Source organism: Centruroides sculpturatus, unplaced genomic scaffold (assembly GCF_000671375.1).
Source record: "Centruroides sculpturatus isolate CEXI.00-Female unplaced genomic scaffold, Cexi_2.0 scaffold626, whole genome shotgun sequence".
NCBI classification, from domain to species: domain Eukaryota; kingdom Metazoa; phylum Arthropoda; class Arachnida; order Scorpiones; family Buthidae; genus Centruroides; species Centruroides sculpturatus.
The window spans coordinates 333717-351598 of NW_019384860.1; the positions used below are offsets into that span (position 1 = coordinate 333717).

General features: G+C 27.9%; 1 long non-coding RNA gene across 3 annotated transcripts; it reads left to right on the top strand.

The window, feature by feature from the left end:
- Positions 1-1064: 1064 nt before the first annotated feature.
- Positions 1065-11718, top strand: LOC111630656. 3 transcript variants are annotated; one of them, XR_002757564.1, is made up of 4 exons: positions 1065-1168; positions 1288-1393; positions 3656-3758; positions 3893-4217. It is a non-coding gene; the product is annotated as an uncharacterized LOC111630656 (long non-coding RNA). The 3 variants fall into 3 exon arrangements; XR_002757562.1 differs by lacking the exons at positions 3656-3758; positions 3893-4217 and adding an exon at positions 10669-11718; XR_002757563.1 differs by lacking the exons at positions 3656-3758; positions 3893-4217 and adding an exon at positions 1463-2575.
- Positions 11719-17882: the final 6164 nt, after the last annotated feature.

Genomic DNA, 17882 nt, shown 5'->3' on the forward strand with positions numbered 1-17882 from the left:
TTTTTCTTTACCTTTTATAATTGTTCTGACCGTCGATTCCGGTAGATCAAACTTCTTTGCCAATTCACAAATTTTCATTTTTGTATCGAAGTCTTTAATAATGTTAACTTTACATTCCAAAGATAAAGTTTTTCTTTTTTTGTTTGATGCAGAAGAATCAGTTCTACCTAGTTTGGATGACATAGTAGAATCTCTCAAGTCTCCGTAGATAAAACAAACACAGAAATAAATAACACAAAATAAATTGTATCTATGCATCGATTCCGCGCGAAACGTCCGAACATGTAAGCTGAACAATAGTGTGGGAGAAGTGAGTTATCGAGAGTTGCGTGGCGCTCAAACAAAAGATGAATCGACGAGATTTGAAAATCGCATAACTCCGAGTTCGCGTGAGTCGAGGTAGCGTAAGTCAGGGTATTACTGTATATATAGACTAGCAGGTAGGCCCGGCGTTGCTCGGGCAAAAGTAACGATAGCAATGATTAAGATTATTACGTTATAGTCAGCATTTCCCGTTTTCACAGAATGCAAGAATTGGGTCCCCCGTTTCCAGACTAATTAGAGAATTTTTAGATGGGTCTAAAAATATCTTCGATTTCCAGCAAAAACGAAAAAACTGCTTTTGCGTCTTGCACGCCGCTTTCTCTTAACAATTCCATTGTTACGTAACACTTCCATTGTTACTTAAAACTTTCATTGTTACTTAACACTTTCATTGTTACTTAACACTTCCATTGTTGATGGAAGTGTTAAGCCTTAATCTTGTCTCTTTCCCCCCCGGGGGAGAGAGATAGGATTAAGGCTTGGTGGGCCCGGCGTTGCTCGGGCAAAAGTAACGATAACTAAGATAAAGATTATTACGTTACAGTCAACCTTACCCGTTTTCACAGAATGCAAGAATTGGGTCCCCTTGTTTCCAGAATAATTAGAGAATTTTTAGATGGTTCTAAAAATATGTTCGATTTCCCGCAAAAACGAAAAAACTGCATCTGCGCCTGTAAATCTTCCACGTCGCTTTCTTTAACAATTCCATTGTTACTTAAAACTTCCATTGTTACTTAACACTTCCATCAACAATGGAAGTGTTAAGTAACAATGGAAGTAACAAATTTTCGCCAGTAAATTACTGGCGAAAATTTACATATTAATAAGAAAAAAGGACATTGAGGTATTTTAATTAAAAATTATATTACTTACAAAGGTCTTTCTCAGCAAAGAAGGAAACTTATAACTTTTAGTAGACGTCTGCAAAGTTGACGTTTGTTAAAATGTTTTTTTTTCTTATAGATCTCGGTGGATAAAGAGAATTAATCTCGATTTTCGAATAAACCCGGTTGAAAAGCGTGTAAACATCTTAAAATACTGTACAGGATAATGTAATTTAGAATGAGAGGTAAAAAGTTTAACTAAAATTCTACATCTTAAAATTATCTTATAGTCGGACAACTCTTTCTATTGCAAGGTTCACAGAAACATTTAATGAAAAAATTGTAAATATTGTCGAATATCGAGCGTTGGAAAGTACGATCGAGTTCGTAAGTCGATAGCTTATCGGCCGAAGGGTAATTAGGAAACTCGAATCGGAAAGAGATGATGAGTTTGAACAAGAAACTGATAGTCGAGAGCTCGATTCGTACACCATCGAAGCAGAGTAACATAATAACCGAATTGGAAAACTCTGAACCGGGTTAACTATGAAAACAGTAATTAACTGGAATGTTCTAGCTGTAACCCGTAAATTCAGTCAATAAATGGTTTTGATAGTTTGGAAATTAAAAATTGAAAATACAAAGTACAATCTTTTAGATCCAGATTGTCCTATATTGCACTAGACTAATTGAAATTGTACAGTACATATAGGCTATTTATTTACTGCATTTTAGACTTTTATTTTTGAGTTTTATTGAAAAATATTGAGACTAAACTGAGAGAAAATACTAATCTAATCTAAAGAATCAGGATTTTCCGAAAGTAAATATTCAATGTTTCTTTACTGGGATAAGATTAGTGAAACGATGTACCGTACGTGGAGTACCAAATACATTGCTTTGGCTGTATGATCCACGCTTTTAATTTCTATTTTTAATATCTACAATAATTAATTGTTCGATTATAATGAGTCATAGTGTACATAATAGAGCACTTTTTTTATTCAATATCTTTTCATCTGTTAGCGAGAGTAAAGATATTATTTTGATTAAAGACAATGCTCTGTGTTTCGGAATCATTTAAATAGACTCATTACTGTAATGATTCTTAATCACCTGGAGAACCAATTTGTTGCATAGTTGGAATTTGTTCGCTAAGTGTGCAAGTTTTGAATTGAGTTTCAAATAAATAGGAAAAATAGATATTTGTTTCTATTTCTATACTTTAATTATTATGAATATGGGAATTAAGACAGAAATAGATATCTATTTCACTTTGTAAATAATCATATGCATTTTTAATCTGAAATATATGTAGGAAGCGATATTCTCCCGTAAACATCACAGAAAATTTGAGCACATCCTATAAAATTTCCTATACAAATTTCAGATTAAATTTAACATATTGCAATTATTGAGTAATTTGAGAAAGGGCCATGAGTTTAGAATTAAAATATATCCATTTTTATATTAGATTAACATATTTTAGGTTTTAATAAAATATTTTTATTTATAATATAAATATTTTCTATTTTTAAAATAGATAAATAACTTGAAATAGATATTAACTTGAATATGTTGCATTTCTATTCATTAAATCAACATTGCTTATGATTCATATTTATTATTGTAGCTATCAATTATAATAATTTAATCGTTTGAACAATTCAGCATTATTATCATTAGTTGTAATTAGTAATAATATAAGCATATAATCTGTAATATTTTCTCTAAATTTTGAAAATACGTAACACTTTTGCAAAAAGTAAATAATGCACTAAAGTTTATGATTTTAATATCAGTAAATAATAATTTAAATCGAGAATGAAGTAAATTACAGATTTATATAAAGATAATAAATTAAATCTTGCAATATTAACTTAACACTATGTGTTTTAATTACAATTCTATTTAGCAGTTGTCAATAATTGAACTTTGTAAATCATCCACTGACTATTGTTAAGAGAAGGTCACTAATATTAACGTGTTTATAAAGAATTATAGCTATAATTAGGGCAAAAGGTGGCCCTATAAAACATTAATCATCAGTATTCCATACTTTTGTTTGTTTTTTGTGATACACCACTTTTGTTCAACTCTTATTTGTTTAAAATGTTGTAATTTTGTAATTAATGCAAATATCTTGACAACGTTTGGTATGTAAATACTATACTTTAATACGTCTATTATATTTCCCAGTTGTTAAAACTTCAATAATAATTTTGTGAATTTGATTATTTCAGGATTAATTTTTCTACAGCTATAAAATATTCCATACTTTTGTTCAGGGTTATATGGCATGTTTAAATGTATTTTCTCTGAACTTAAAATGTGTCGAAAAATATAGACCAATTTACATTTTTGAGTTAAATATCTTTATTTTGTATCTTAGATTTTCCTTTTTAGTAGATAAAATTAAACCATGGCTATTATGGAAAATCATTTTAACTAACTGATCTTCAGTTGTAAAATTAATGTGATAATTTCTTATTTTACATATTTATTAGATTCCTTTATCTTATGATTTGGAGGATAGAGAAGAGCTAGATAAATAAAGAAAGGGGGAAAAAACAAGAAATTTGCTTACGCTTGATCTTACGTGTAATCTAGGTATTCTATAAGTTTTGTAAAATAGCGTTTAATCAATTGAAATTGTATTTGACAGATATAATAATTCATTTGTACAATAAACTTTATTTTATACATTATTTATTGATGTTATATTATAATTTACATATGAAAAGACTAGAGAATTTATCCAAAGACTGAAGATTCTATCGAGTTAGTAGATGGATTTCAATCGAAATCAGAACCACAGCGTGTTAGTATGGATGAGGGATGCAGAATGATGCTCTAAACCAAATTACTTATTAAAATCCGAGGATTCAAATCAATTTAATAAAATATTTTACATTACTGTCATCCGGATATTTGATTAACCATCGAAACATCAGCGAAGCGTAGATTGTGCACAAAGTATTACTAAACATATTGTATATGCACAAACAAATAATATATACAGTAGTTTAGTTTGTGATGTGCAGGATATGTGGAAGGGTTAGAATATTAATAATATTAACCAGGCAATTTATGGCTTGTGTATATTGAAACAAATACCAAGTTTTCATTTTTTCATCGAAACGACTTTTATATAATTTTTTACTGCTACATTAAATTATAATTATCTTTAAAATATTAGCGCCTTAGGCTGTAATTTTGATTTTCTTTAATTTCTTATTTTGAGACAATAGTTAGAATTTAGTAATAAAAAAATTACATTTATCTTACTCAGCTTTCTTTTATAACGTCATAATCATTCCAAATTTTATAATTGAATTCCGACAAAAGTAAATAATCTGAAAAATTATTTCAAAAATTTTTTTAAAATAATTTTTTAAAGGCTTAATTAATGTAAATGTAATTTGGATTAATTATTTTATTTAATAACATTTTCTAAGGTTAAAGCTTAACTTATAATAATTTAATCATATTTAAACGAAAAAAAAGGACTGGCGAGGATTAATTTGTTGCTAGGAAATGCCAAATAAATTTGAGAATCTTTCGTTACAGATGAGATTCTTTTATGAGAAAGAAAATATTCAGTTATTATAGAATAATAACTAACGTCACTAATAAAATTTAGTATATTAAACAATAGCAAATAAAAAAAGAAATATTTCAAAATTATTTTTCTTTTAATTACTTATTTTTATGTGAAAAAGAAATACATTTCTATTAATATTTAGAATATATTGAAATTTCGATATAGTGAACTTTCAAAGCACTGAGCTAAATCCTTCATTATACCAACAGTTTAAATAAAAGATAGCAGGGATCAGCAAAATTGTAATTGTTTTCTATATCGAAAGTTCGAAAATCCACTATACTGATGGCCACTGTACCATAAATCCACCGTATTTCGAAATACAAAATCGTTTAAGACTAGTTATTGTAGAAAATAATTTTATTTTCGTCTCCATTAACTGTTATATTATCTGTGATATTCTTAAGTTATATTTTTTAATTTACTTATAATACATATATTTACAAACTTAATACAGTATCAAAATTCTATTCTATACAGTACCAGATTAATGCGTAAATTGATTTCTATACTGCAAATACAGTATATATAATAAAATATAAATTTCACTAAATTATTAATATATTGATATATTTTCAGTAAAATTATAAAGAAAATAATATTAATTTAAAAATTATATAAACCTAGGTAGAAATAATTTAATTGCGTGAAATAATTATTTTTATAACTTACGTTTATGCACTAGTCCCTCATTACATTGCTCGTTAGGATATATCAAGTTATTATTTTGTAGTCCAAACATAAAATCTCTTTAGCCATAATGGATAGATACATAATGGTTATATCGCACCATTTGATCTATCGCTCATTTAGTTTGGCTACATGAGCGATATAACGAGAGCTACTGCACATTTTTCAGGAATTTTCCATACACTTTGGCCAATTAGTATATGAATAATTTCTTATTCAGCAATATTTTTATAAACACTTTTAATCATAGGAAAACGTTAATTTTTATATCAATTATCTTAATAAACAATAAATAAATAATTTGTGCTTCAGAAGTTATCATGATTGAGTTGTTTCAATGTCCTCGTAAATAAAATTTAAAGCATAAAGGCCGTAGGTCATAGAAAAAAATTATTATAAACCTAAAATACCTAACGTTTGCTGAGTAGCCTACAGTAATTCGTTATTTATTATTTACTGGCAGAAATATAATAAACAGATATAATAAAAACAAGCATTAAAATTAAAAACATATTAAAAGTTTGGTTATTTTAGTCCAACTCAATGAAAGTAATTGTAAGTTAAAATTACAATTTAATTAATTGTTCGACAAATCTTGTTTGTTCTTAATAATAATTGTTGTTATTAATTATCAATAATTAATTACTATTGCGTAATAATTATTTATATAATAATGCAATAAACTTAAATTATCACAAAGTGTGTAAGGTATGGCATCAAAGGAATGGGTGGGCAGTGCTGGTTTTATTGGGCTGCACTTTGAAAAAATTGTAGACCTATAAATTTCCACTGTCGTCCGTCTGTTTGTCTGTCTTTTCTTAGTCTATAGCATTAGATAGATAAAAGAGGAAACCAAGTATGAAATCCTTGGGGATAGGAAGTCCTGATCAACTATATATGAACGTCTAATACAAACCGGAAGTCCTGTTATTTTAATTCAAAAATGTTCCCCTAAAAAGTGTTAGATCTCCGGCACGACTCTATTGTTAAAGGAAAAGGATGATGTACAGGGGCAAGACACTACAGTACTGATTTGAGGTGGAGTGCATACATTTTAAATTAAATAAATTTAAAATTTGATAAAAAATTGCAGTCCAGCATTGTGACGATGTCAAAATAAATAATTGCTCGTTGTAGTCTATATTTTCTGCAGGATGGTAGAGAGTAATATGAAAAATTTGGTGCGGATCGATCGAGATGTTTATAAGCGTACAGAAAACAAACAGACTGACATACAGATATTCTATTTTACATATATAAATAATATTCGTTTATACAAAATTTATTTATAAGTTTTTTTACGTTTTTAATTTAGTTCATTGTAGATAGAAGTAGTGAGTTTGCGATAAATGTTTACTTCAATCATTTATCGCTTCAAACAAAATTGTTAAATAGCCAAAAGGGAATGAATAATGCTGAATGATCTTTGAAAATGTTTGTATTTTGAAGAAATGAGAATAATTATTTCATCTACTAGCTTTTTCTATTTGAAACTGAATGATTCTAAGTAGTATACAGAATTACTAAACAGGATCTGCAGTCACAAAAAAGATATTTTTCTAAATTATCGTTTACTTATTATTTGCGAAAGCAGAAATGTGCTATAAAGTTTGTAATCGCTTATTTACCCGATACCAATCTTAATTTATAGACTGTGTTTATAAATCTTCCAAGTTTGTATTGTTTCGTGGTTTATATACTATATTTCAATTGAGATTCTTATTAAAAACCAAGCCTAGATATTTACTATAGAGCAATTTATTCATTATTATACAGTTTATTAGTAAACATTTATTACATCAAGTTGGATAAGTTAATGTTCGGTATTGAGATAAACTTCTTGATACTGTTATCAGATTCATTGATGAGAATATCATCGCCGTAGAAGTCTATTAAATTACAGTCAACAGCTTGGAAAATGTTATTCATAATTAAATTAAAGAGTTCAAATGCTAAAATCGAGCTATGACATTCCTTCATTAAAACCGAAATGAAAAGACTGCCGAGATGACAAGGCAATTTTTATTAAATGTTCATCCATGCGAAAAATAAATCATCAACCAATTTGGAATGCTTCATATAAATTGTAACCTCTGAGCTTCTTATCCAATAATTTTAAATCTGAGAAATCTGTTATGTTAATAGTTGTTTGTGCTAGGTAACATACTGATATTTAATTAGAGTGTAGATCGTGGTAAAGCATGCCCTAAATCCATTTGTTTTACGTATGACATAAGTATTTTTCTTAGATTTTAACAATAGAGATACACTTATAAAATTGATTTCGGTTTCTCTATATACAAAAATATTAACCTATACAGTAAAACTTGTCCAAAACGGAAACCTGCCAAACAGGAAGAAATATTCGGTATCGTGCGAGTCCGGTTTACACAGGTTTCACTGTACATAAATTCCTTTCCACGCAAATAAGTTAAGTATTAGTTGAGCGTTAATATTAGCTACCATTTTAAAATAATCATCTAATAATTAGAGTACCATCGAGTGTTTTCGAGATCGTATTTATAATAGTTTTTAAGATTTCTTTCTCGATCAGCTTTTCAGTAAAGAAGTTTATTAGCGACGGCGAATACGTGGAATTCATATTTATACCATCATCAATCAGGCTATCACTCTCGGGAGAGAGTCCTTTGCATTTCTATAATAATTAATGAATGACTTCGAAATCTTAATCTGGAAGGTATTCATTAATTTGTGAACTGTAAATATCATTAGTCTCTTTAGTTTCAAGAATTATGGATTCTTCCGCATTAGTTAACGTGTATGGCAAAGGTTTAATCACATTCCAAAATTCGTTGGAGATAGTTATAGAGGATAACTTATCTTTGTAATAGACGATAGGAGTTTATAGTGAATATCAAACCATATACTATGTAACCAATATATATTATAGAATGTATTATACAAATTATATAATATACAAATATGTAATTAATATAATACAATAACTATTAATATTGATAATATTAAAACTGTATACGCCGTTATACAAGAACTATATACAGTAATTACAGTATATATGTTCATACATTAAAATAAGTCAGAAGTTTCAATAATAATTAAAATAAAATACGATGTAACTGTATTTCAGTTTTTGAATGATTCAGTTTGTCAGAAACATCACTGTTTTCTTTTTGATTCAGAATAGCAACAACAGTCTCAGTTCGATTTTTATTATCGTACATAATTTGGTGGTACAGTTTTAAACGGTTGCTGTTAAATTCATAATTATTACGGCACATATTTTTATGTGTCGAGTCTAATTTCACCGTAAAGAGAGCACTGATCATTTCTGTACTCATTTTATTTTATTTTTTGTTAATTAATAATGTTAAATAATGCGTTTATGAAAATTCCTCTGTTTAGACTAGCGTTATCATTATACCGCTGTTCGTTAAAAAAACCGTTCACTTAGCGGAAACTTTTCAAAATTTAACGAAAACATTTTACAAAGTTTACAAATCTGAAAAATTACACCAGATTAATTTTTGTTTTGATATTAAAGTCAAAATACATTATGTGTTATGCAGTGTCGTGGAATTACATATTTATTACTACTTATGAGAGCCTATATTACAATGGAAATGAATTATACATCGTTAGCAAAATATATGAGTATCACTCAAAGCTCCATACAAGCTATTTCTTCAACTCGTATCAAATCGTTACATAAACGAACAGCAAACACGTCGCTTTCACACAATTTTCATACATCTGTAATAATAATTTGATTTCATCAAATGTTATTGTTTTTCTTTTGTTTCTTCTGATAACGGTTGTCAACGCACTATTTTCAATCTTTTGCCTTATTTCACTAAATTTGTTTCTCTGCAATCCGCAATCCTCCGCCTCAATACAGAGTGTAATATATTATTTTTAAAATGTTTTAAGAATTGGATCATTGTTGGATCAAAAATGAGAAATGATAATTGATAAATTAAACTGAATTGTAAGAATTTGTATAAAGTTAACAGTTAATAAAATCGAGGAAATCATGCATAGGTTCCTCATTAAAATTATAACAATATAATTATTATTTACTATTTCATTACATTTATCAACTAAGCAGTTAATTTGATAGTTGTGTTGAATAATTTTTTATTTTAAATATCATTAAAAATCATTATAATTTTAAAACAAATAAATTTTAAAATAAAAAAAATTACTAGAGATAAATATCTCCTTTAACATAAAAGAAATGATGTTCGTTGAGTAAATTGTTAGTTTTTCAATGTGACTATTTCGATTATAATTTAATTTCACATAAATTCCGATTATATTCATTAAAATGAATATAAAATAAATGAATAATTAATGAAAATTTATTAATTGTATGTAATATGATAAAGAGGTTATATTGAAAATAGTAGAGGAGAAGTTGGTATTATGGAACCCCAATTACATTTTAGTGAATTGTAAACAAGATATCATAACTACTACACCCACATTTTTTGTGCGAAAAGTACTGATAACTATTAAACTAAATGTTCCTAATTGGATTTTTCGCTAGTGTAACTATAAGTATGGTTTTTGAAGGGTTCTGTACAAAAAGTGAGAAAGTAGGCTTAGAGAAAATCGCATAGTAATATGGAACCTTACTGTATATTTTCAAAAAATGCTTTAATGTAGCCAAAAATAAATAGGTAAGTACAAAAAATGTTAAATAATTACAAAGTTATTTACTCCAATGTATTTTATCGCAAAAATGCTTTTATAATAGAAAAATATGACCTCCATCAACAATATATATTCCAGCAGCTCTTTTTCGATATTCTCAGGAAGAATTGACTTTCTACCTAGTGTCTTTTTCGCAAATTGCTCCGGACGACTGTCTCTTGCAAAGAGAGAGTTCGGAGGAGTTGAGTTCCATATTATTGTAAAAGTACCAATGGAGTCCGTATTTCACGCATCGCCATCTTGAATTAACTTATGTCTGTCAAGACCAAATTTTAAAAAACATGAGCATCACACAGATTAATATGTACCCCCAAGTCTCTGGAANAATTTTTATTAATTTAAAAAAATATCATATAATAATTTGTTATACTATATGTATTGTACTGTATTATATTGTACTATATGAATTGTTTCTTCTTCTATAATTACTTATTTAGATTATTAATTATGTGTATAAATCATAATATTTTGTAATTATATAATTATTTTACTGTTGATTTTATTAGTTCATACATTATTATTATATTGTAGGCGATGTCCGTATGCTATTACCTACTTATGAAAATAAATAAATAAATAATTGGCAGTTCTCTCTCATATCAATTCATAGAGAAGATACGATATGAATAATTCATTTTTAATTTAATCTTCCAGAGAATTATATAACCTGCACAGCATAATACAAGTACTTGGTATGACTGCAAATATTGTCCTAGTTATCATCTAAAGAGCTGTGATAAATCTTTTTAAAATAAATCATAAATATGCATACTTATAAACACTGTAACTGCGGCTTTTTGAAGATTTATGAAAGATGGAAGAATTAGTGATTCAACATTATCTGAATACGAAAAGGAGAATAGTGTGGCTGATATCATCTCTGAAAGTTTTATTTCTGAAATAATCCTCTGATACACGCTGGAAAGAAACCGAATGAGTCTAATGAGCTTTAAATAGTAGATAAATGATGCCGGCAATTTGGTCATTGAAAAGTAGACCTATTGCTTAAATTGTACGTGGTTAATTTAATCCGTTCAATGGTAAAAATAATAATTATTTATTACACGAAACGTTAAATTTAAAATCGCCGTATTTCCTCTATTATAAGATGCAATACAAATTTCATAACGAAAACCAGATTAAATCAAACATTGCCTTTATATATTTATGCAAAACGAATTAAAACAAAGTGGAAAAAACGAAAAGGAGGATTTCTGTTCAAAAACTTGACTTTATAGTCGAATCGTGTTCAGAGTTACCAGATTATTTTAAAGAAAAATTGCAAAGTCTCTGCCAAAAAGAAGTTAAGCTATACAAAAGTCTAATGTTCATACCACAATCACAAAATAACAATGCATATGAAATACTTCGTTTGTCAATTTATTTTTATTGTTTTTATACAAACATTAACCTTTTCAATATAATTTCTTTCGTCATATTTTTCACTAAATCGGTTACAAAAGTTGAATTTATGATTTTTTCTCAATTTGGCTATTCAGTTCATGGGAACATGATTGTAGTACATCATTATGTGCTACAATTATGTACACGTGCACTTTCGCTGAATAAAATTGAGTCTTATTCTCCACCATATATTGTAACATAGTGTAATTTTATATGATGTAAGTATGATTAGATAAATATGCCAAGCAATTTATTTTATGAAAAGCAATCATTTCAATTCAATTCTATTACCTATAATTGTAAATTACATTTTAAAAAATTCAGCAACGCGTTGTGTAACTTTTTCCGCTGTTAAAAAATAACTTTTACAATATAGTTTTAATTATAAATAAAATTTTGTGTGGCGCCATCTGTTATGAGATTTTGTTATAAAATTTTTTATATTTTTAATTATTATAAAATGGTAGTGTCGAGTCTTTAAAAAATTATAAATAATAATAACGAATAACATCATCATTAATTCTGACCCTACTAAAGATATGAGACTCCTTTATCTTCTTATCCCTCGACCTTTAACCACCAAAATTTAATAGCTTCAATGCCCCTTATACATGACAAATTTAATTAATATTTATAATTATAAAATAATATTTCAATGAACATGGCACTAAATTCATAAAGACTGAAAATTTATTTGAGATAGTTACCATATAAATTTATCAAGATGTTAAAAACATAATAGGAAACAAAACATTAATATATGAAAAGTACGAAATTGTTAGATAAAATTCACATGCGTTACATTTGAGAGAACATAAAATAAGAAATCATGTCTGTTCGTTAATAAATTTAAATAATTCAGATAAGCGCACACATTAAATATAAATAATCCAAATCAAAAAATATTTTCGCGTTGTTTTTCTATTATTAGGAGTTTATGGTATGGGGACAATAAATCAAATAGAAGAAACAACTATTGGCGTTTTTTTAATATTTATATGATTGTGGACAAGTATTCCAGAGTTATTTAGCAAATGTGCTAGGTCTCCATTCCGGGACAGCATTCTTTTGTGTAGAATAAGAATTAAAATGCAGATGGTCAAATTCTAAAAAATAATCAAAATATTTTGTTATTATTTGGATTATAGTTTTAAAATTTATTTTCTTTTTTTTAGAATATTAAAAATTTTCAATGAATTCTACAATGCTTTTAAATTAAAAAAACTTACAGCTATTATCTTTAGATATTAATATTATTAATAACACTATCCAACATAAATTAAAATTACATAGCAGCATTAAAATAGGTGATTTCCACAGAAAAAAATTTTCTGATCAATCCCCCAAAAATCATCTTCAAATTTTTCTAACACGAAGGATTAAAAGATGTTCAGTGGTTTTATCCACTTGGCCACTGGTCCTTGCGCTAGAAGTTGCTCTTCTATAAGCTGACATGAAATAACTGTACTATGAAATTGCTAAGTATTTTAAACATTAAACATATGCAAACGTTTTAAAAGTGCTTTTGGATATTGATTTTCTCTTGTACAGCTGCTCTCTCACAAGAAACCAGCAGTAGTCTCCCAGCATCACTGAATCCCTGTAACCTTGGTATCTCTTTTCTGTGGTTGAATGGCTTGATAAAACTTTTCATCAATGTTTGTCACTAACATCTTCAAGATTTTTGGAAAAGAGTTCATTTTATTCGAACATCATTTGTCAGAGGGATCTCATGAATCTCAACAAACTATTCCAAAACCTAGCAACGAAATTCAGTTCCAGTTTAAAGTGTTCTAAATAATACGTTCCGTTTAGGAACGCGAGGTATCGGTTTCACCACCAAAATTTAATAGCTTCAATGCCCCTTATACATGACAAATTTAATTAATATTTATAATTATAAAATAATATTTCAATGAACATGGCACTAAATTCATAAAGACTGAAAATTTATTTGAGATAGTTACCATATAAATTTATCAAGATGTTAAAAACATAATAGGAAACAAAACATTAATATATGAAAAGTACGAAATTGTTAGATAAAATTCACACGCGTTACATTTGAGAGAACATAAAATAAGAAATCATGTCTGATCGTTAATAAATTTAAATAATTCAGATAAGCACACACATTAAATATAAATAATCCAAATCAAAAAATATTTTCGCGTTGTTTTTCTATTATTAGGAGTTTATGGTATGGGGACAATAAATCAAATAGAAGAAACAACTATTGGCGTTTTTTTAATATTTATATGATTGTGGACAAGTATTCCAGAGTTATTTAGCAAATGTGCTAGGTCTCCATTCCGGGACAGCATTCTTTTGTGTAGAATAAGAATTAAAATGCAGATGGTCAAATTCTAAAAAATAATCAAAATATTTTGTTATTATTTGGATTATAGTTTTAAAATTTATTTTCTTTTTTTTAGAATATTAAAAATTTTCAATGAATTCTACAATGCTTTTAAATTAAAAAAACTTACAGCTATTATCTTTAGATATTAATATTATTAATAACACTATCCAACATAAATTAAAATTACATAGCAGCATTAAAATAGGTGATTTCCACAGAAAAAAATTTTCTGATCAATCCCCCAAAAATCATCTTCAAATTTTTCTAACACGAAGGATTAAAAGATGTTCAGTGGTTTTATCCACTTGGCCACTGGTCCTTNATTTTATTAGTTCATACATTATTATTATATTGTAGGCGATGTCCGTATGCTATTACCTACTTATGAAAATAAATAAATAAATAATTGGCAGTTCTCTCTCATATCAATTCATAGAGAAGATACGATATGAATAATTCATTTTTAATTTAATCTTCCAGAGAATTATATAACCTGCACAGCATAATACAAGTACTTGGTATGACTGCAAATATTGTCCTAGTTATCATCTAAAGAGCTGTGATAAATCTTTTTAAAATAAATCATAAATATGCATACTTATAAACACTGTAACTGCGGCTTTTTGAAGATTTATGAAAGATGGAAGAATTAGTGATTCAACATTATCTGAATACGAAAAGGAGAATAGTGTGGCTGATATCATCTCTGAAAGTTTTATTTCTGAAATAATCCTCTGATACACGCTGGAAAGAAACCGAATGAATCTAATGAGCTTTAAATAGTAGATAAATGATGCCGGCAATTTGGTCATTGAAAAGTAGACCTATTGCTTAAATTGTACGTGGTTAATTTAATCCGTTCAATGGTAAAAATAATAATTATTTATTACACGAAACGTTAAATTTAAAATCGCCGTATTTCCTCTATTATAAGATGCAATACAAATTTCATAACGAAAACCAGATTAAATCAAACATTGCCTTTATATATTTATGCAAAACGAATTAAAACAAAGTGGAAAAAACGAAAAGGAGGATTTCTGTTCAAAAACTTGACTTTATAGTCGAATCGTGTTCAGAGTTACCAGATTATTTTAAAGAAAAATTGCAAAGTCTCTGCCAAAAAGAAGTTAAGCTATACAAAAGTCTAATGTTCATACCACAATCACAAAATAACAATGCATATGAAATACTTCGTTTGTCAATTTATTTTTATTGTTTTTATACAAACATTAACCTTTTCAATATAATTTCTTTCGTCATATTTTTCACTAAATCGGTTACAAAAGTTGAATTTATGATTTTTTCTCAATTTGGCTATTCAGTTCATGGGAACATGATTGTAGTACATCATTATGTGCTACAATTATGTACACGTGCACTTTCGCTGAATAAAATTGAGTCTTATTCTCCACCATATATTGTAACATAGTGTAATTTTATATGATGTAAGTATGATTAGATAAATATGCCAAGCAATTTATTTTATGAAAAGCAATCATTTCAATTCAATTCTATTACCTATAATTGTAAATTACATTTTAAAAAATTCAGCAACGCGTTGTGTAACTTTTTCCGCTGTTAAAAAATAACTTTTACAATATAGTTTTAATTATAAATAAAATTTTGTGTGGCGCCATCTGTTACGCACTATCCAACATAAATTAAAATTACATAGCAGCATTAAAATAGGTGATTTCCACAGAAAAAAATTTTCTGATCAATCCCCCAAAAATCATCTTCAAATTTTTCTAACACGAAGGATTAAAAGATGTTCAGTGGTTTTATCCACTTGGCCACTGGTCCTTGCGCTAGAAGTTGCTCTTCTATAAGCTGACATGAAATAACTGTACTATGAAATTGCTAAGTATTTTAAACATTAAACATATGCAAACGTTTTAAAAGTGCTTTTGGATATTGATTTTCTCTTGTACAACTGCTCTCTCACAAGAAACCAGCAGTAGTCTCCCAGCATCACTGAATCCCTGTAACCTTGGTATCTCTTTTCTGTGGTTGAATGGCTTGATAAAACTTTTCATCAATGTTTGTCACTAACATCTTCAAGATTTTTGGAAAAGAGTTCATTTTATTCGAACATCATTTGTCAGAGGGATCTCATGAATCTCAACAAACTATTCCAAAACCTAGCAACGAAATTCAGTTCCAGTTTAAAGTGTTCTAAATAATACGTTCCGTTTAGGAACGCGAGGTATCGGTTTCAAGTTTGAGTTGCATGTTTCATTTGGTGGTTCTGCTTTAAATTTCTTGTAGCAGTGCTCACGTAAACATCGCTTGCAAGTGTCTTGAATCCGTGCTCACTGGATTCCACCTAAAATTTGACTGCACAATATTCATTTCCTTACACAATGAATTTGTGTAAGGAAATGTTTAATCGGTTTAAAAGAAATCATTAAAAAGTTCTAAATTGTGTATCGCGTTTAATGAAATGTGGATATTTCATTATGATTCATAGACAAGCAGACAAGGAAGCGAACCAATTTCGATTCATCAAGTTCAAAACTTTTTTGCAAAATGTCAAATGACGGGAAAAAATTCCGCGTGTATGTTGTCATCTATTTCGGATATATCGTTTAATATCTCAGGATAGGGAAATAATTAAGAAACGAAATTTGGCATGGTGACTTGTGTATAAGGAGCATTGATGCTATTAAATTTTAGTTGTGTAAGGTCGAGGGAGTGGATATACAAGTATATATATTTTATAACAATTAAAAATATACATTTTTAATAACAAAACCTCATAACAGATGACGCCACAGTTTATTTATTATTATTAATAATATAAAAGTTATTTATTGAATAAAATCTCATGACAGCCAAGATACACAACTCGTTGCAAAATTTTTTCATTAACCGTTTTCATTACTGAGTTGAAGAAACAGATATCTCGATGATAATAAACTACAGATTGAACTCATTGTTTATAAAATAGTTTATTAATCATTTCTTTTAAAGTCTTAAATGTGTTTATCGTTTTATTTATTTTGGTAAGTAGATGCCAATTGATAATAAACCGACTAATCAGATTTCAATGCAAATAGATCAACGATTCAAAATGTCTAGGTACAGTACATATTTTAATCTTGCGCATATATGTTCTTCAATAATTTTTCTGTTCAAATGGCGCAATCTTGATGATAGATAGGAGTCCTGTTACGGATGGGAGAAATAAATTTTTTCAACAAAATGTAGTCGTTTCGTCTTCCTGGATGACAACGTGATCCTGAAACAACCGTGTTCAAATTCATAAAGAAACAAAGGAACAAACAAGCAAGCTTCGTATATAATACATACTTTTTACGTTCACTATACTTTCTACAAATACTGTACATAGTAAATAATTCTCTTGAAGGGGTATCACATAATTGAAGCCATTGTTACTGTATTTATAACCTAAAATGCATTTCGGCCCGTGGTATTAAATAGCCCTCCCCTCATCAGTTAGATGATCATAATGTTACAAGACTCATACAAACATTATTTACAGTATATTTGTAGAAAGTGTAATGTATTAAATAAAGTATAAAGAAATTAAATGCTTATTAAATTAAACTTTTAGCATTGGTTTAATTTTTGCTAAAGTAGACTTATCAGAAAATGCTATCTGATACATTTCCCTGTATTTTTCCATTAGGGAGCAAATGTATGTAGTAATGAGTTAATTGTTATTTATTCGGTAAATCTAGGTCCGTAATGATTATCAGTTAATTCAAGCAATTTTTTCTTAACGAGACAATTTCAACGTCGTAAAATGTACAATGAATACGTATAAACGTAATAAAAAGTCGATTATAGAATTATTTAATTAAGATTTCTAAATTCATGTTTTAAAAAACTGGCATTTCTAAATTATCATTAAGGGTTTAACCACAGATTACATGGAGATTGAAACGGGAAACAATTATTTGGGCAACTAAGATTATAATTTAAGTGGTAGTATGAAGCTGTCCGTATNCAG